Source organism: Schistocerca americana, chromosome 7 (assembly GCF_021461395.2).
Source record: "Schistocerca americana isolate TAMUIC-IGC-003095 chromosome 7, iqSchAmer2.1, whole genome shotgun sequence".
NCBI lineage: Eukaryota > Metazoa > Arthropoda > Insecta > Orthoptera > Acrididae > Schistocerca > Schistocerca americana.
In genome coordinates, this window is record NC_060125.1 from 45,892,438 (window position 1) to 45,911,822 (window position 19,385).

Below are 19,385 nucleotides of genomic sequence, written 5' to 3' on the forward strand. Positions count from 1 at the left end.
GCTCGGCTGACGCGAAAGCTGACGCTTGCAAATGGGCGTATATGTAGAGGACAGGCGCTAGAAACGACTGGGAGAGCACAACTCGACAAACGCACAACAGACCTTTTCATTTGACTGTGGCCGCAGGTTCGCGAATTTGCTTCCCGAGAGGCAAGAGAGGGGTCAGCGTGCTGGACCGTATCATTACCTCGCAGCAACACCGAAAACTAAGGAAAAGGCAAAATTAAAGAATCCAACAGCACGCAGACTTCCTAGTTAGCCACCGAGCCGTGTACTAAGCACGTAAAAACGCTGCTTAACTTCGGTGATCGGACGAGAACCCGTGTCGTCAGCGTGGCACACAAGTCGGCGAGAACGTTTCCAGACGTGCGGACATCCTAGTCCTTGTACAGATCACTTGGGATTTGCCTGGCAGTCTCTCGCGCTGCCTTTTAGGGAAGCAATATGGAATAGCCCTTGGTGGGATCTAACCCATAGCCTTCCCGTTGTTAGCATGACACACTAACTTAGTGAGCTTACTGCCCACGCAATACGGCCGCTTCAGAACTCCAGCACCTGAGCCACCGTTTCATCTATCTTTATTAAGGCCTTTCGATTCATTTAAACACGTATGCGTTGCTGTTGAGGTTCTCTCGCTGTCGCTTGGAACCCAGGGCCACAGCACAACAACAACGGAGACGTCCGTGAGAAGAGCTACACCTCGACGCAGGAAAGGTATGTTCCGCTATTTCTTTTCGACCGCTCGGGCTGTCACTGTCGTCTCTAGTTAAATCTGCATGGCGTGTTTCTGCATAATTTACTTGTTCTGAAAGATCAAGGGAGTATGTTAAATTCAGAATGTTTAAAATGCATTGTCAGATGTGTGGTTCGAACCCACGCTCCCTTACGGGAACCAGAGCTTACGTCTGGCGCCTTAGACCGCTCGGCCAATCTGACGTGCGAGGAAAGAGCTCCAGAGACTTCAATCTCTAGCAATATCTCAAAGAACCTCGCTGCGAAACCTGTTTCTTTTTTCGGTAGGATGGAATTATGTCAGTTTTAGAAAATTTAAGACGCAATGTCAGACGTGGCGTAGGAAATACACCCTCCCTTTCGGGAACCAATGTGGCGCGTTGGACCGCATTCTTCCGTCGTTTCCAGTTTGAACTGTAACTAGCAAAACTGTATTTAGTAATAGGAGCATTTTCACAATGATGCAAAGAAAACTAGACATTAGCCAACGGCAAATAATGCCTTTTCCTAGCAACAGCCACGCTGTGCATTACGCACTCGTGGGAAGCCAATGAAATACTTCCCGTGAGGCTCAAACTGTCGTCCTTCAATTTACAATACTTAGGCACTGCCCCGGTGGTACCGACGCGTACATACTGAAACGTCTTTGGATCGTCAGTGAGTACTTCATATTAGAAATTTCGTGTTCGCCCTGATGTGCATTAAAGGGCAGATTCTTCAGTAAAAGTTAGTTCTGCGCACAGTTTCAGTATATGGCCCTAGCAGCACCAGGAAAACGGGTTCAGATGTGCTCGCCTTCCACTCGGCGTTGAGCGCCTACACCGAGATTGCCTTCGGCCTCTGGCGCCAGGAGGGAAGGCGACACATCACGGCGCAAGCAGCGCGTAGCAGAAGGCGGTGGTGGTGTGTCGGTCAGCATGATTGCTTCCCAAGTAGCTGACCCGGGTTCGAAACCCGGACACCGCACGGAAGTTGTCTTCTTTACTCTGGAGAGTGTTTCCAACGCTCGCGATCGTCGAATTTCCGAACTGTCGTGTTACGAATGGTTTTCCTTCGCCCCTCGTCCCGCTCCGCGTAGGCTAGTACGGATTGCAATTCACAGCATCGTGTGTCCCCATGTGTCGACTTGTCTCGACTTTGCTCGGCTGACGCTTGCAAATGGGCGTATATGTAGAGGACAGGTGCTAGAAACGACTGGGAGAGACCAACTCGACAAACGCACAACGGACCCTTTCATTTGACTGTGGCCGCAGGTTCGCGAATTTGCGTCCCGAGAGGCAAGAGAGGGGTCAGCGTGCTGGACCGTATCATTACCTCGCAGCAACACCGAAAAATAAGGGAAAAGGCAAAATTAAAGAATCCAACAGCACGCAGACTTCCTAGTTAGCCACCGAGCCGTGTACTAAGCACGTAAAAACGCTGCTTAACTTCGGTGATCGGACGAGAACCCGTGTCGTCAGCGTGGCACACAAGTCGGCGAGAACGTTTCCAGACGTGCGGACATCTTAGTCCTTGTACAGATCACTTGGGATTTGCCTGGCAGTCTCTCGCGCTGCCTTTTAGGGAAGCAATATGGAATAGCCCTTGGTGGGATCTAACCCATAGCCTTCCCGTTGTTAGCATGACACACTAACTTAGTGAGCTTACTGCCCACGAAATACGGCCGCTTCAGAACTCCAGCACCTGAGCCACCGTTTCATCTATCTTTATTAAGGCCTTTCGATTCATTTAAACACGTATGCGTTGCTGTTGAGGTTTTCTCGTTGTCGCTTGGAACCCAGGGCCACAGCACAACAACAACGGAGACGTCCGTGAGAAGAGCTACACCTCGACGCTGGAAAAGTATGTTCCGCTATTTCTTTTCGACCGCTCGGGCTGTCACTGTCGGCTCTAGTTAAATCTGCATGGCGTGTTTCTGCTTAATTTACTTGTTCTGAAAGATCAAGGGAGTATGTTAGTTTCAGAATGTTTAAAATGCATTGTCAGATGTGTGGTTCGAACCCACGCTCCCTTACGGGAACCAGAGCTTAAATCTGGCGCCTTAGACCGCTCGGCCAATCTGACGTGCGAGGGAAGAGCTCCAGAGACTTCAATCTCTAGCAATATCTCAAAGAACCTCGCTGCGAAACCTGTTTCTTTTTTCGGTAGGATGGAATTATGTCAGTTTTAGAAAATTTCTGACGCAATGTCAGACGTGGCGTAGGAAATACACCCTCCCTTTCGGGAACCAATGTGGCGCGTTGGACCGCATTCTTCCGTCGTTTCCAGTTTGAACTGTAACTAGCAAAACTGTATTTAGTAATAGGAACATTTTCACAATGATGCAAAGAAAACTAGATATTAGCCAACGGCAAATAAGGCCGTTTCCTAGCAACAGCCACGCTGTGCATTACGCACTCGTGGGAAGCCAATGAAATACTTCCCGTGAGGCTCAAACTGTCGTCCTTCACTTTACAATACTTAGGCACTGCCCCGGTGGTACCGACGCGTACATACTGAAACGTCTTTGGATCGTCAGTGAGTACTTCATATTAGAAATTTCGTGTTCGCCCTGATGTGCATTAAAGGGCAGATTCTTCAGTAAAAGTTAGTTCTGCGCTCAGTTTCAGTATATGGCCCTAGCAGCACCAGGCAAACGGGTTCAGATGTGCTCGCCTTCCACTCGGCGTTGAGCGCCTACAGCGAGATTGCCTTCGGCCTCTGGCGCCAGGAGGGAAGGCGACACATCACGGCGCAAGCAGCGCGTAGCAGAAGGCGGTGGTGGTGTGTCGGTCAGCATGATCGCTTCCCAAGTAGCTGACCCGGGTTCGAAACCCGGACACCGCACGGAAGTTGTCTTCTTTACTCAGGAGAGTGTTTCCAACGCTCGCGATCGTCGAATTTCCGAACTGTCGTGTTACGAATGGTTTTCCTTCGCCCCTCGTCCCGCTCCGCGTAGGCTAGTACGGATTGCAATTCACAGCATCGTGTGTCCCCATGTGTCGACTTGTCTCGACTTTGCTCGGCTGACGCGAAAGCTGACGCTTGCAAATGGGCGTATATGTAGAGGACAGGCGCTAGAAACGACTGGGAGAGCCCAACTCGACAAACGCACAACGGACCCTTTCATTTGACTGTGGCCGCAGGTTCGCGAATTTGCGTCCCGAGAGGCAAGAGAGGGGTCAGCGTGCTGGACCGTATCATTACCTCGCAGCAACACCGAAAACTAAGGGAAAAGGCAAAATAAAAGAATCCAACAGCACGCAGACTTCCTAGTTAGCCACCGAGCCGTGTACTAAGCACGTAAAAACGCTGCTTAACTTCGGTGTTCGGACGAGAACCCGTGTCGTCAGCGTGGCACACAAGTCGGCGAGAACGTTTCCAGACGTGCGGACATCTTAGTCCTTGTACAGATCACTTGGGATTTGCCTGGCAGTCTCTCGCGCTGCCTTTTAGGGAAGCAATATGGCATAGCTCTTGGTGGGATCTAACCCATAGCCTTCCCGTTGTTAGCATGACACAGTAACTTAGTGAGCTTACTGCCCACGCAATACGGCCGCTTCAGAACTCCAGCACCTGATCCACCGTTTCATCTATCTTTATTAAGGCCTTTCGATTCATTTCAACATTTATGCGTTGCTGTTGAGGTTTTTTCGCTGTCGCCTGGAACCCAGGGCCACAGCACAACAACAACGGAGACGTCCGTGCGAAGAGCTACACCTCGACGCAGGAAAAGTATGTTCCGCTATTTCTTTTCGACCGCTCGGGCTGTCACTGTCGTCTCTAGTTAAATCTGCATGGCGTGTTTCTCCGTAATTTACTTGTTCTGAAAGATCAAGGGAGTATGTTAGTTTCAGAATGTTTAAAATGCATTGTCAGATGTGTGGTTCGAACCCACGCTCCCTTACGGGAACCAGAGCTTAAATCTGGCGCCTTAGACCGCTCGGCCAATCTGACGTGCGAGGAAAGAGCTCCAGAGACTTCAATCTCTAGCAATATCTCAAAGAACCTCGCTGCGAGACCTGTTTCTTTTTTCGGTAGGAGGGAATTATGTCAGTTTTAGAAAATTTAAGACGCAATGTCAGACGTGGCGTAGGAAATGCACCCTCCCTTTCAGGAACCAATGTGGCGCGTTGGGCCGCATTCTTCCGTCGTTTCCAGTTTGAACTGTAACTAGCAAAACTGTATTTAGTAATAGGAACATTTTCACAATGATGCAAAGAAAACTAGATATTAGCCAACGGCAAATAATGCCGTTTCCTAGCAACAGCCACGCTGTGCATTACGAACTCGTGGGAAGCCAATGAAATACTTCCCGTGAGGCTCAAACTGTCGTCCTTCAATTTACAATACTTAGGCACTGCCCCGGTGGTACCGACGCGTACATACTGAAACGTCTTTGGATCGTCAGTGAGTACTTCATATTAGAAATTTCGTGTTCGCCCTGATGTGCATTAAAGGGCAGATTCTTCAGTAAAAGTTAGTTCTGCGCTCAGTTTAAGTATATGGCCCTAGCAGGACCAGGAAAACGGTTTCAGATGTGCTCGCCTTCCACTCGGCGTTGAGCGCCTACAGCGAGATTGCCTTCGGCCTCTGGCGCCAGGAGGGAAGGCGACACATCACGGCGCAAGCAGCGCGTAGCAGAAGGCGGTGGTGGTGTGTCGGTCAGCATGATTGCTTCCCAAGTAGCTGACCCGGGTTCGAAACACGGACACCGCACGGAAGTTGTCTTCTTTACTCAGGAGAGTGTTTCCAACGCTCGCGATCGTCGAATTTCCGAACTGTCGTGTTACGAATGGTTCTCCTTCGCCCCTCGTCCCGCTCCGCGTAGGCTAGTACGGATTGCAATTCACAGCATCGTGTGTCCCCATGTGTCGACTTGTCTCGATTTTGCTCGGCTGACGCTTGCAAAAGGGCGTATATGTATAGGACAGGTGCTAGAAACGACTGGGAGAGACCAACTCGACAAACGCACAACGGACCCTTTCATTTGACTGTGGCCGCAGGTTCGCGAATTTGCGTCCCGAGAGGCAAGAGAGGGGTCAGCGTGCTGGACCGTATCATTACCTCGCAGCAACACCGAAAACTAAGGGAAAAGGCAAAATTAAAGAATCCAACAGCACGCAGACTTCCTAGTTAGCCACCGAGCCGTGTACTAAGCACGTATAAACGCTGCTTAACTTCGGTGATCGGACGAGAACCCGTGTCGTCAGCGTGGCACACAAGTCGGCGAGAACGTTTCCAGAAGTGCGGACATCTTAGTCCTTGTACAGATCACTTGGGATTTGCCTGGCAGTCTCTCGCGCTGCCTTTTAGGGAAGCAATATGGAATAGCCCTTGGTGGGATCTAACCCATAGCCTTCCCGTTGTTAGCATGACACACTAACTTAGTGAGCTTACTGCCCACGAAATACGGCCGCTTCAGAACTCCAGCACCTGAGCCACCGTTTCATCTATCTTTATTAAGGCCTTTCGATTCATTTAAACACGTATGCGTTGCTGTTGAGGTTTTCTCGCTGTCGCTTGGAACCCAGGGCCACAACACAACAACAACGGAGACGTCCGTGAGAAGAGCTACACCTCGACGCAGGAAAAGTATGTTCCGCTATTTCTTTTCGACCGCTCGGGCTGTCACTGTCGTCTCTAGTTAAATCTGCATGGCGTGTTTCTGCTTAATTTACTTGTTCTGAAAGATCAAGGGAGTATGTTAGTTTCAGAATGTTTAAAATGCATTGTCAGATGTGTGGTTCGTACCCACGCTCCCTTACGGGAACCAGAGCTTAAATCTGGCGCCTTAGACCGCTCGGCCAATCTGACGTGCGAGGAAAGAGCTCCAGAGACTTCAATCTCTAGCAATATCTCAAAGAACCTCGCTGCGAAACCTGTTTCTTTTTTCGGTAGGATGGAATTATGTCAGTTTTAGAAAATTTAAGACGCAATGTCAGACGTGGCGTAGGAAATACACCCTCCCTCTCGGGAACCAATGTGGCGCGTTGGACTGCATTCTTCCGTCGTTTCCAGTTTGAACTGTAACTAGCAAAACTGTATTTAGTAATAGGAACATTTTCACAATGATGCAAGGAAAACTAGATATTAGCCAACGGCAAATAAGGCCGTTTCCTAGCAACAGCCACGCTGTGCATTACGCACTCGTGGGAAGCCAATGAAATACTTCCCGTGAGGCTCAAACTGTCGTCCTTCACTTTACAATACTTAGGCACTGCCCCGGTGGTACCGACGCGTACATACTGAAACGTCTTTGGATCGTCAGTGAGTACTTCATATTAGAAATTTCGTGTTCGCCCTGATGTGCATTAAAGGGCAGATTGTTCAGTAAAAGTTAGTTCTGCGCTCAGTTTCAGTATATGGCCCTAGCAGCACCAGGAAAACGGGTTCAGATGTGCTCGCCTTCCACTCGGCGTTGAGCGCCTACACCGAGATTGCCTTCGGCCTCTGGCGCCAGGAGGGAAGGCGACACATCACGGCGCAAGCAGCGCGTAGCAGAAGGCGGTGGTGGTGTGTCGGTCAGCATGATTGCTTCCCAAGTAGCTGACCCGGGTTCGAAACACGGACACCGCACGGAAGTTGTCTTCTTTACTCAGGAGAGTGTTTCCAACGCTCGCGATCGTCGAATTTCCGAACTGTCGTGTTACGAATGGTTTTCCTTCGCCCCTCGTCCCGCTCCGCGTAGGCTAGTACGGATTGCAATTCACAGCATCGTGTTTGCCCATGTGTCGACTTGTCTCGACTTTGCTCGGCTGACGCGAAAGCTGACGCTTGCAAATGGGCGTATATGTAGAGGACAGGCGCTAGAAACGACTGGGAGAGCCCAACTCGACAAACGCACAACGGACCCTTTCATTTGACTGTGGCCGCAGGTTCGCGAATTTGCGTCCCGAGAGGCAAGAGAGGGGTCAGCGTGCTGGACCGTATCATTACCTCGCAGCAACACCGAAAACTAAGGGAAAAGGCAAAATTAAAGAATCCAACAGCACGCAGACTTCCTAGTTAGCCACCGAGCCGTGTACTAAGCACGTAAAAACGCTGCTTAACTTCGGTGATCGGACGAGAACCCGTGTCGTCAGCGTGGCACACAAGTCGGCGAGAACGTTTCCAGACGTGCGGACATCTTAGTCCTTGTACAGATCACTTGGGATTTGCCTGGCAGTCTCTCGCGCTGCCTTTTAGGGAAGCAATATGGAATAGCCCTTGGTGGGATCTAACCCATAGCCTTCCCGTTGTTAGCATGACACACTAACTTAGTGAGCTTACTGCCCACGCAATACGGCCGCTTCAGAACTCCAGCACCTGAGCCACCGTTTCATCTATCTTTATTAAGGCCTTTCGATTCATTTCAACATTTATGCGTTGCTGTTGAGGTTTTTTCGCTGTCGCTTGGAACCCAGGGCCACAGCACAACAACAACGGAGACGTCCGTGAGAAGAGCTACATCTCGACGCAGGAAAAGTATGTTCCGCTATTTCTTTTCGACCGCTCGGGCTGTCACTGTCGTCTCTAGTTAAATCTGCATGGCGTGTTTCTGCATAATTTACTTGTTCTGAAAGATCAAGGGAGTATGTTAGTTTCAGAATGTTTAAAATGCATTGTCAGATGTGTGGTTCGAACCCACGCTCCCTTACGGGAACCAGAGCTTAAATCTGGCGCCTTAGACCGCTCGGCCAATCTGACGTGCGAGGAAAGAGCTCCAAAGACTTCAATCTCTAGCAATATCTCAAAGAACCTCGCTGCGAAACCTGTTTCTTTTTTCGGTACGATGGAATTATGTCGGTTTTAGAAAATTTAAGACGCAATGTCAGACGTGGCGTAGGAAATGCACCCTCCCTTTCGGGAAACAATGTGGCGCGTTGGACCGCATTCTTCCGTCGTTTCCAGTTTGAACTGTAACTAGCAAAACTGTATTTAGTAATAGGAACATTTTCACAATGATGCAAAGAAAACTAGATATTAGCCAACGGCAAATAATGCCGTTTCCTAGCAACAGCCACGCTGTGCATTGCGCACTCGTGGGAAGCCAATGAAATACTTCCCGTGAGGCTCAAACTGTCGTCCTTCAATTTACAATACTTAGGCACTGCCCCGGTGGTACCGACGCGTACATACTGAAACGTCTTTGGATCGTCAGTGAGTACTTCATATTAGAAATTTCGTGTTCGCCCTGATGTGCATTAAAGGGCAGATTCTTCAGTAAAAGTTAGTTCTGCGCTCAGTTTCAGTATATGGCCCTAGCAGCACCAGGAAAACGGGTTCAGATGTGCTCGCCTTCCACTCGGCGTTGAGCGCCTACAGCGAGATTGCCTTCGGCCTCTGGCGCCAGGAGGGAAGGCGACACATCACGGCGCAAGCAGCGCGTAGCAGAAGGTGGTAGTGGTGTGTCGGTCAGCATGATTGCTTCCCAAGTAGCTGACCCGGGTTCGAAACCCGGACACCGCACGGAAGTTGTCTTCTTTACTCAGGAGAGTGTTTCCAATGCTCGCGATCGTCGAATTTCCGAACTGTCGTGTTACGAATGGTTTTCCATCGCCCCTCATCCCGCTCCGCGTAGGCTAGTACGGATTGTAATTCACAGTCTCGACTTTGCTCGGGTGACGCGAAAGCTGACGCTTGCAAATGGGCGTATATGTATAGGACAGGCGCTAGAAACGACTGGGAGAGACCAACTCGACAAACGCACAACGGACCCTTTCATTTGACTGTGGCCGCAGGTTCGCGAATTTGCGTCCCGAGAGGCAAGAGAGGGGTCAGCGTGCTGGACCGTATCATTACCTCGCAGCAACACCGAAAACTAAGGGAAAAGGCAAAATTAAAGAATCCAACAGCACGCAGACTTCCTAGTTAGCCACCGAGCCGTGTACTAAGCACGTAAAAACGCTGCTTAACTTCGGTGATCGGACGAGAACCCGTGTCGTCAGCGTGGCACACAAGTCGGCGAGAACGTTTCCAGACGTGCGGACATCTCAGTCCTTGTACAGATCACTTGGGATTTGCCTGGCAGTCTCTCGCGCTGCCTTTTAGGGAAGCAATATGGAATAGCCCTTGGTGGGATCTAACCCATAGCCTTCCCGTTGTTAGCATGACACACTAACTTAGTGAGCTTACTGCCCACGCAATACGGCCGCTTCAGAACTCCAGCACCTGAGCCACCGTTTCATCTATCTTTATTAAGGCCTTTCGATTCATTTCAACATTTATGCGTTGCTGTTGAGGTTTTTTCGCTGTCGCTTGGAACCCAGGGCCACAGCACAACAACAACGGAGACGTCCGTGAGAAGAGCTACACCTCGACGCAGGAAAAGTATGTTCCGCTATTTCTTGTCGACCGCTCGGGCTGTCACTGTCGTCTCTAGTTAAATCTGCATGGCGTGTTTCTGCATAATTTACTTGTTCTGAAAGATCAAGGGAGTATGTTAGTTTCAGAATGTTTAAAATGCATTGTCAGATGTGTGGTTCGAACCCACGCTCCCTTACGGGAACCAGAGCTTAAATCTGGCGCCTTAGACCGCTCGGCCAATCTGACGTGCGAGGAAAGAGCTCCAGAGACTTCAATCTCTAGCAATATCTCAAAGAACCTCGCTGCGAAACCTGTTTCTTTTTTCGGTAGGATGGAATTATGTCGGTTTTAGAAAATTTAAGACGCAATGTCAGACGTGGCGTAGGAAATGCACCCTCCCTTTCGGGAAACAATGTGGCGCGTTGGACCGCATTCTTCCGTCGTTTCCAGTTTGAACTGTAACTATCAAAACTGTATTTAGTAATAGGAACATTTTCACAATGATGCAAAGAAAACTAGATATTAGCCAACGGCAAATAATGCCGTTTCCTAGCAACAGCCACGCTGTGCATTACGCACTCGTGGGAAGCCAATGAAATACTTCCCGTGAGGCTCAAACTGTCGTCCTTCAATTTACAATACTTAGGCACTGCCCCGGTGGTACCGACGCGTACATACTGAAACGTCTTTGGATCGTCAGTGAGTACTTCATATTAGAAATTTCGTGTTCGCCCTGATGTGCATTAAAGGGCAGATTCTTCAGTAAAAGTTAGTTCTGCGCTCAGTTTCAGTATATGGCCCTAGCAGCACCAGGAAAACGGGTTCAGATGTGCTCGCCTTCCACTCGGCGTTGAGCGCCTACAGCGAGATTGCCTTCGGCCTCTGGCGCCAGGAGGGAAGGCGACACATCACGGCGCAAGCAGCGCGTAGCAGAAGGCGGTGGTGGTGTGTCGGTCAGCATGATTGCTTCCCAAGTAGCTGACCCGGGTTCGAAATCCGGACACCGCACGGAAGTTGTCTTCTTTACCCAGGAGAGTGTTTCCAACGCTCGCGATCGTCGAATTTCCGAACTGTCGTGTTACGAATGGTTTTCCTTCGCCCCTCGTCCCGCTCCGCGTGGGCTAGTACGGATTGTTATTCACAGTCTCGACTTTGCTCGGCTGACGCGAAAGCTGACGCTTGCAAATGGGCGTATATGTATAGGACAGGCGCTAGAAACGACTGGGAGCGACCAACTCGACAAACGCACAACGGAACCTTTCATTTGACTGTGGCCTCAGGTTTGCGAATTTGCGTCCCGAGAGGCAAGAGAGCGGTCAGCGTGTTGGACCGTATCATTACCTCGCAGCAACACCGAAAACTAAGGGAAAAGGCAAAATTAAAGAATCCAACAGCACGCAGACTTCCTAGTTAGCCACCGAGCCGTGTACTAAGCACGTAAAAACTATGCTTAACTTCGGTGATCGGACGAGAACCCGTGTCGTCAGCGTGGCACACAAGTCGGCGAGAACGTTTCCAGACGTGCGGACATCCTAGTCCTTGTACAGATCACTTGGGATTTGCCTGGAAGTCTCTCGCGCTGCCTTTTAGTGAAGCAATATGGAATAGCCCTTGGTGGGATCTAACCCATAGCCTTCCCGTTGTTAGCATGACACACTAACTTAGTGAGCTTACTGCCCACGCAATACGGCCGCTTCAGAACTCCAGCACCTGAGCCACCGTTTCATCTATCTTTATTAAGGCCTTTCGATTCATTTAAACACGTATGCGTTGCTGTTGAGGTTTTCTCGCTGTCGCTTGGAACCCAGGGCCACAGCACAACAACAACGGAGACGTCCGTGAGAAGAGCTACACCTCGACGCAGGAAACGTATGTTCCGCTATTACTTTTCGACCGCTCGGGCTGTCACTGTCGTCTCTAGTTAAATCTGCATGGCGTGTTTCTGCATAATTTACTTGTTCTGAAAGATCAAGGGAGTATGTTAGTTTCAGAATGTTTAAAATGCATTGTCAGATGTGTGGTTCGAACCCACGCTCCCTTACGGGAACCAGAGCTTAAATCTGGCGCCTTAGACCGCTCGGCCAATCTGACGTGCGAGGAAAGAGCTCCAGAGACTTCAATCTCTAGCAATATCTCAAAGAACCTCGCTGCGAAACCTGTTTCTTTTTTCGGTAGGATGGAATTATGTCAGTTTTAGAAAATTTAAGACGCAATGTCAGACGTGGCGTAGGAAATGCACCCTCCCTTTCGGGAACCAATGTGGCGCGTTGGACCGCTTTCTTCCGTCGTTTCCAGTTTGAACTGTAACTAGCAAAACTGTATTTAGTAATAGGAACATTTTCACAATGATGCAAAGAAAACCAGATATTAGCCAACGGCAAATGAGGCCGTTTCCTAGCAACAGCCACGCTGTGCATTACGCACTCGTGGGAAGCCAATGAAATACTTCCCGTGAGGCTCAAACTGTCGTCCTTCAATTTACAATACTTAGGCACTGCCCCGGTGGTACCGCCGCGTACATACTGAAACGTCAGTGAGTACTTCGTATTAGAAATTTCGTGTTCGCCCTGATGTGCATTAAAGGGCAGATTCTTCAGTAAAAGTTAGTTCTGCGCTCAGTTTCAGTATATGGCCCTAGCAGCACCAGGAAATCGGGTTCAGATGTGCTCGCCTTCCACTCGGCGTTGAGCGCCTACACCGAGATTGCCTTCGGCCTCTGGCGCCAGGAGGGAAGGCGACACATCACGGCGCAAGCAGCGTGTAGCAGAAGGCGGTGGTGGTGTGTCTGTCAGCATGATTGCTTCCCAAGTAGCTGACCCGGGTTCGAAACCCGGACACCGCACGGAAGTTGTCTTCTTTACTCAGGAGAGTGTTTCCAACGCTCGCGATCGTCGAATTTCCGAACTGTCGTGTTACGAATCGTTTTCCTTCGCCCCTCGTCCCGCTCCGCGTAGGCTAGTACGGATTGTAATTCACAGTCTCGACTTTGCTCGGCTGACGCGAAAGCTGACGCATGCAAATGGGCGTATATGTAGAGGACAGGCGCTAGAAACGACTGGGAGAGACCAACTCGTCAAACGCACAACGGACCCTTTCATTTGACTGTGGCCGCAGGTTCTCGAATTTGCGTGCCGAGAGGCAAGAGAGGGGTCAGCGTGCTGGACCGTATCATTACCTTGCAGCAAAACCGAAAACTAAGGGAAAAGGCAAAATTAAAGAATCCAACAGCACGCAGACTTCCTAGTTAGCCACCGAGCCGTGTACTAAGCACGTAAAGACGCTGCTTAACTTCGGTGATCGGACGAGAACCCGTGTCGTCAGCGTGGCACACAAGTCGGCGAGAACGTTTCCAGACGTGCGGACATCCTAGTCCTTGTACAGATCACTTGGGATTTGCCTGGCAGTCTCTCGCGCTGCCTTTTAGGGAAGCAATATGGAATAGCCCTTGCTGGGATCTAACCCATAGCCTTCCCGTTGTTAGCATGACACACTAACTTAGTGAGCTTACTGCCGACGCATTACGGCCGCTTCAGAACTCCAGCACCTGAGCCACCGTTTCATCTATCTTTATTAAGGCCTTTCGATTCATTTAAACACGTATGCTTTGCTGTTGAGGTTTTCTCGCTGTCGCTTGGAACCCAGAACCACAGCACAACAACAACGGAGACGTCCGTGAGAAGAGCTACACCTCGACGCAGGAAAAGTATGTTCCGCTATTTCTTGTCGACCGCTCGGGCTGTCACTGTCGTCTCTAGTAAAATCTGCATGTCGTGTTTCTGCATAATTTACTTGTTCTGAAAGATCAAGGGAGTGTGTTAGTTTCAGAATGTTTAAAATGCATTGTCAGATGTGGGGTTCGAACCCACGCTCCCTTACGGGAACCAGAGCTTAAATCTGGCGCCTTAGACCGCTCGGCCAATCTGACGTGCGAGGAAAGAGCTCCAGAGACTTCAATATCTAGCAATATCTCACAGAACCTCACTGCGAAACCTGTTTCTTTTTTCGGTAGGATGGAGTTATGTCAGTTTTAGAAATTTTAAGACGCAATGTCAGACGTGGCGTAGGAAATGCACCCTCCCTTTCGGGAACCAATGTGGCGCGTTGGACCGCTTTCTTCCGTCGTTTCCAGTTTGAACTGTAACTAGCAAAACTGTATTTAGTAATAGGAACATTTTCACATTGATGCAAAGAAAACTAGATATTAGCCAACGGTAAATAAGGCCGTTTCCTAGCAACAGCCACGCTGTGCATTACGCACTCGTGGGAAGCCAATGAAATACTTCCCGTGAGGCTCAAACTGTCGTCCTTCACTTTACAATACTTAGGCACTGCCCCGGTGGTACCGACGCGTACATACTGAAACGTCTTTGGATCGTCAGTGAGTACTTCATATTAGAAATTTCGTGTTCGCCCTGATGTGCATTAAAGGGCAGATTCTTCAGTAAAAGTTAGTTCTGCGCTCAGTTTCAGTATATGGCCCTAGCAGCACCAGGAAAACGGGTTCAGATGTGCTCGCCTTCCACTCGGCGTTGAGCGCCTACAGCGAGATTGCCTTCGGCCTCTGGCGCCAGGAAGGAAGGCGACACATCACGGCGCAAGCAGCGCGTAGCAGAAGGCGGTGGTGGTGTGTCGGTCAGCATGGTTGCTTCCCAAGTAGCTGATCCGGGTTCGAAACCCGGACACCGCACGGAAGTTGTCTTCTTTACTCAGGAGAGTGTTTCCTACGCTCGCGATCGTCGAATTTCCGAACTGTCGTGTTACGAATGGTTTTCCTTCGCCCCTCGTCCCGCTCCGCGTAGGCTAGTGCGGATTGCAATTCACAGCATCGTGTGTCCCCATGTGCCGACTTGTCTCGACTTTGCTCGGCCGACGCGAAAGCTGACGCTTGCAAATGGGCGTATATGTTGAGGACAGGCGCTAGAAACGACTGGGAGAGACCAACTCGACAAACGCACAACGGACCTTTTCATTTGACTGTGGCCGCAGGTTCGCGAATTTGCGTCCCGAGAGGCAAGAGAGGGGTCAGCGTGCTGGACCGTATCATTACCTCGCAGCAACACCGAAAACTAAGGGAAAAGGAAAAATTAAAGAATCCAACAGCACGCAGACTTCCTAGTTAGCCACCGAGCCGTGTACTAAGCACGTAAAAACGCTGCTTAACTTCGGTGATCGGACGAGAACCCGTGTCGTCAGCGTGGCACACAAGTCGGCGAGAACGTTGCCAGACGTGCGGACGTCTTAGTCCATGTACAGATCACTTGGGATTTGCCTGACAGTCTCTCGCATTGCCTTTTAGTGAAGGAAAATGGAATAGCCCTGAGCCACAACACAACGACCACGGAAACTTCCGTGGGGAGAGCTAAAACTCGGCACGAGAAAAATATGGTCCGCTATTTCTTTTCGACCGCTCGGGCTATCATACGTGCGACGCCTGCACTGCTGTCACTGTCGTCTCTAGTAAAATCTCCACGGCGTGTTTCTGCGTAATTTACTTGTTCTATAGGATCAAGGGAGTACGTTAGTTTCTGAATGTTTAAAGAGCATTGTCAGTCGTGGGCTTAAATCTGGCACCTTTATTTTTGTTGTTTGTGTTTTCTTTTTCTTTTTTTTTTTTTTAGACGCCTTAACCACTTTTTTTCTATGAGAAACTACCCTTAACCTTCTAAGAAAATAAATAGGAATGGTAAAAATGACAACGAAATGACTTCGCCCTTGGGCAAAGTAGATTTGCTTCTCGAAGAATAAACGTAACATAAACACAGCTTCTTATCTACCTCAATGAAAGTTCCTGTGGCCAGCGTGCAGCGAGTCAGTGAAGGCCTCAGTGTAAGGGGAGGTCAGGACGCGACACAGAAGCAGTGAGGCCTCTTCGCGGCACTACTGGTGTCCCGCGTCCCGGCCTCTCCCCCGTACACTCAGTGGACCTATCCGATACCCATGCGATGAAACGCTATTTTAAGCATATTGCCGAAGAGTTTCTCATGATTTGGGTACGCGCATGTTTTGGCGAATTTGATATCCATAAACGTCTTGAATTCCAAATAATTTTCAGCGCCAAATTTATTAAAGTCGTAGCTGGAATAGGTACCCAGCAACCACATAACTGAATTATTTTTCGTCTGCGGATAAAATTGCACATCGGGACGAGACAGTAGTGTTGACGAAACATTGGCGGTTGTAGTCCTGGTAATAAGAGCAATTTTTTCTCGAAGCCAAACCCAGTGCTGGAGACGTTCCCCGCAGGTGTAACGGTGCATAACTGTATCCGTCAGTTTGCAGCGATGACAGAGAGGGGCGTCACTGAGCCCGATTTTATGTAACCTCTCGTTCGTGCTAATCACATCATTGATGGCTTTGTACCAGGCAGCGCGAGCATCGGAACTGAGGGCACTGGAACTAACATTGCGCCATACGATATCCCAGTTCTTGTCACCGAGCTTCGTTGCCAATGGATTCTTTCCTTCGTGTTGTCTCCAGTCGGCTATTATGGCTTGTGCAGTTAAATGTTGAGAATTTGTGACCTCTTTACTGATGTAGCTCCGTGAAAGGTAATAATCTCTGATATGTTTTAATCGATAGCTGATGGGCTGAATATTCAGCGATGGATCAAGACTTTGCGGCCTGACGGCAGTGAATAATTGCGCTGTAATGCCGTAAGGATCATTGTTAATTGTAGCGGCCGTCCTTCTAACATAGAGAGCCACCGCTTTCACCCTGATATCTACTAATCCCATCCCTCCATTCTGGGGGGTGGAGTGTCGCAGTTTTGGCAGACACGCGAAAAATTTCCCCTCTCCAAATAAAATTTGTTACCTTCGACATAATTTGCTTAGCAATTACTGCAGGCAGTGGCAGGAGCTGCGCCGTGTAGAAGGCTTTTGCTAAAATACAGGAGTTGACCAGATGGATCCGTTCAAATTGATTGAGGCTTCTGTGGGAATTGTCAATGAGAGCACCGTTAAGTTTACGCACTATTTCCCTCGAGTTAGCCGCCGCCATCTTTAAAGAGGACGCCGTCAATATGATGCCGAGAGCCTTGTGGACGCTGACTTCCTGAGCGTAGCCAACTCGCAAATGCTGGAGGCCACAGAGGTTAATAAATTTACTTTTCTTGTCATTCAATTTAGCCCCCGACGCCAAACAGTATTGCTGGAGGTGAGCCGCTAAAGTGGTGACATCATTCTCATTGCGGACAGCCACACCCACATCGTCGGCATAGGCGCCTACGACAGTTTTTTCTCCTGAAAGTGTTAGCCCTGTGAGTTTCGCCTGCAGTTGGAGTAACAGAGGTTCGAGTGAAAGAACAAAAAGTAACATGGACAAAGGGCTTCCTTGTGGAATTCCTCTGTTGATTTGAATCGGTTGGGTTAGTTGCGAGTTGACAGAAAGTCTTGCGTTGATCCCCAGTGCCATGTTTTTGATCATGTCAATCGCGATCTGCAAGAAACCGAATCTTTTCATGGTTTCAAGGAGGTACTCGTGAGTGAGGAGGTCAAAGGCATTAAAAAAGTCCAGAAAGATCAGCCCACACTTCACGTTACTGGCGTTCGTTAAAGCAATGATATCCCGGTAAAAAGCTGCCGTTTGCAATACAGTTCTCCCGAAGGCACATGTCTGCTAACGTCCAACGAATTTTGCAGTTAGTGGCATTATTCGTGTGTTGATTGCACGGGCGACTATTTTATAATCGGAGTTTAACAATGAAATGGGGCGGAAGTTGGCGATATGTTTTGTACCTCTGCTTTTAGGGAGAAGCACAATTTTGCATTCCTTAAAGGCAAGTGGTATAGGCTTCCCTTGAAAAACTTCGTTCACTAATTGGGTGATTTTGTCCCCGATGACGTGCCAATACCTCCTGTAAAATTCAACGGGTAATCCGTCAGGACCAGGGGACTTCCTGATCGGCGAGTGGCAGACAATCTCCAAAACATCTTTATTACTAAATTCCAAAGAAATGGATTCATTGTCTTCTCTAGTTATGGTAGAGGAAATGGCACTAAACAGTTCGTCATAGCAGTCGTCGTGAGTAGCCGCTGACGTGTAGGTGTCAACAAAATTGTCGTGTAGTGCCCTGATAATCTTTCGTGCCATCACCTAGTTTCAGGGCCTCAATAAAAGTCCTCCTTCTGTTCTTAGCATGTTTGACAAGGTGGTATAGAGCGGCTGTTTCATCGTCCCTGACCGACTTCACTTTAGATTTGATCTTAAGACCGTCCAACTGCATTCTCTTAAGATTGATTAATTTCGCCTTTAGTTTTCGAATGTAATCTATTCCGGTGTTCGCGGCGTCGGCTGTATCACAGAGGTCGCGGACGATAGTGTAGTAGAACTCCATCGTCTTCTTTATCGCGGCTGCTCTGTCGATACCGAAGAATATAATAACTTTTCGCAGTTTGGGTTTTGCATGCTGAGTCCACCACTCTATGGTGCTACGAAAGTTTGTGGTAGTGCGCAAGCACTGCTCCCAAGCGCGTCGCACCGCCTCCTCTTGGTCAGCATCCGTTAATAAGGAGACGTTCAAGTTCCATTGATTTTTATACCAACGCGTTGGTTGTGGCAGCAAATTCAAGCACGCAACGACACCACTGTGATCGGAGAAGCTGGAGGGTTTTGTTTCAATTTGTAAAAAGACTTTCTCTAAAACGTCGGAAACATAAATCCTGTCAATTCTGCTGCAGGAATTCGCGACGATGTGTGTGAATCGTACCAAGGTCGGGTACCTAATTTCCCACTCGTCTTTCAGTTTGAGGTCGGTCACGAGACGCTTTAATTCAGGCGATTAATTAAAATTCGGGGACTGATCTTTCTGGGATAAAACACAATTAAAATCACCTCCAATGATAACACGTTCAGGATTTTTCCTTAACAAATAGATGATTTGTTCCTTAAAAAAATTTGCTCGTTCCACTCTATAGGTACTACCAGAAGGGCGTACAAGTTGATGATGGTGATGCCAAAAACGGTGACATCCACACCTCTACCCGAATCTAATTTGTCAACCTGAGTGGCGGGAATGCCTTCTCTAAGTAAGATGGCAGTCCCCACGTTCGAGTCGGGGGAAAAATTTGTAATAGCAACAAAACCAGGAAGAGTTAAGTGTGGCATGGCCACCTCCTGCAAAAGAGCGATATCTGTTCCCGACTCATAGAGATATTGTTTTAAGGCACTCAGTTTCACCTCCGACCGGATTTTATTAATATTTAATGTCGTGATCGTATAGGCCTGCGACATAGTGGCGGAAGGAGCAAATGTCTTTAAAGGGCCACATCTTCATGCCATTCCGTATTTGTGGCCGGGAAATTCGTGTCTGGGACGTCACTGAGTTGAATTCTTGAGTCTTTGTTCTTACTCTTCTTACGCACAGCATTTACATTAGGTGGCACTCG

General features: G+C 49.0%; 8 non-coding genes across 8 annotated transcripts; all 8 read right to left on the reverse strand.

Annotated features, from left to right (window-relative positions):
- Window positions 1-852: 852 nt before the first annotated feature.
- On the reverse strand, window positions 853-936 carry Trnal-uaa. The gene has a single exon. It is a non-coding gene; the product is annotated as a tRNA-Leu (tRNA).
- Window positions 937-2,712: 1,776 nt separating this feature from the next.
- On the reverse strand, window positions 2,713-2,796 carry Trnal-uaa. The gene has a single exon. It is a non-coding gene; the product is annotated as a tRNA-Leu (tRNA).
- Window positions 2,797-4,584: 1,788 nt separating this feature from the next.
- On the reverse strand, window positions 4,585-4,668 carry Trnal-uaa. The gene has a single exon. It is a non-coding gene; the product is annotated as a tRNA-Leu (tRNA).
- Window positions 4,669-6,444: 1,776 nt separating this feature from the next.
- Trnal-uaa lies at window positions 6,445-6,528 on the reverse strand. Its single transcript has one exon. It is a non-coding gene; the product is annotated as a tRNA-Leu (tRNA).
- Window positions 6,529-8,316: 1,788 nt separating this feature from the next.
- Trnal-uaa lies at window positions 8,317-8,400 on the reverse strand. The gene has a single exon. It is a non-coding gene; the product is annotated as a tRNA-Leu (tRNA).
- Window positions 8,401-10,161: 1,761 nt separating this feature from the next.
- Trnal-uaa lies at window positions 10,162-10,245 on the reverse strand. Its single transcript has one exon. It is a non-coding gene; the product is annotated as a tRNA-Leu (tRNA).
- Window positions 10,246-12,006: 1,761 nt separating this feature from the next.
- On the reverse strand, window positions 12,007-12,090 carry Trnal-uaa. The gene has a single exon. It is a non-coding gene; the product is annotated as a tRNA-Leu (tRNA).
- A 1,750-nt stretch (window positions 12,091-13,840) lies between these two features.
- Trnal-uaa lies at window positions 13,841-13,924 on the reverse strand. Its single transcript has one exon. It is a non-coding gene; the product is annotated as a tRNA-Leu (tRNA).
- Between the last annotated feature and the right edge of the window lie 5,461 nt (window positions 13,925-19,385).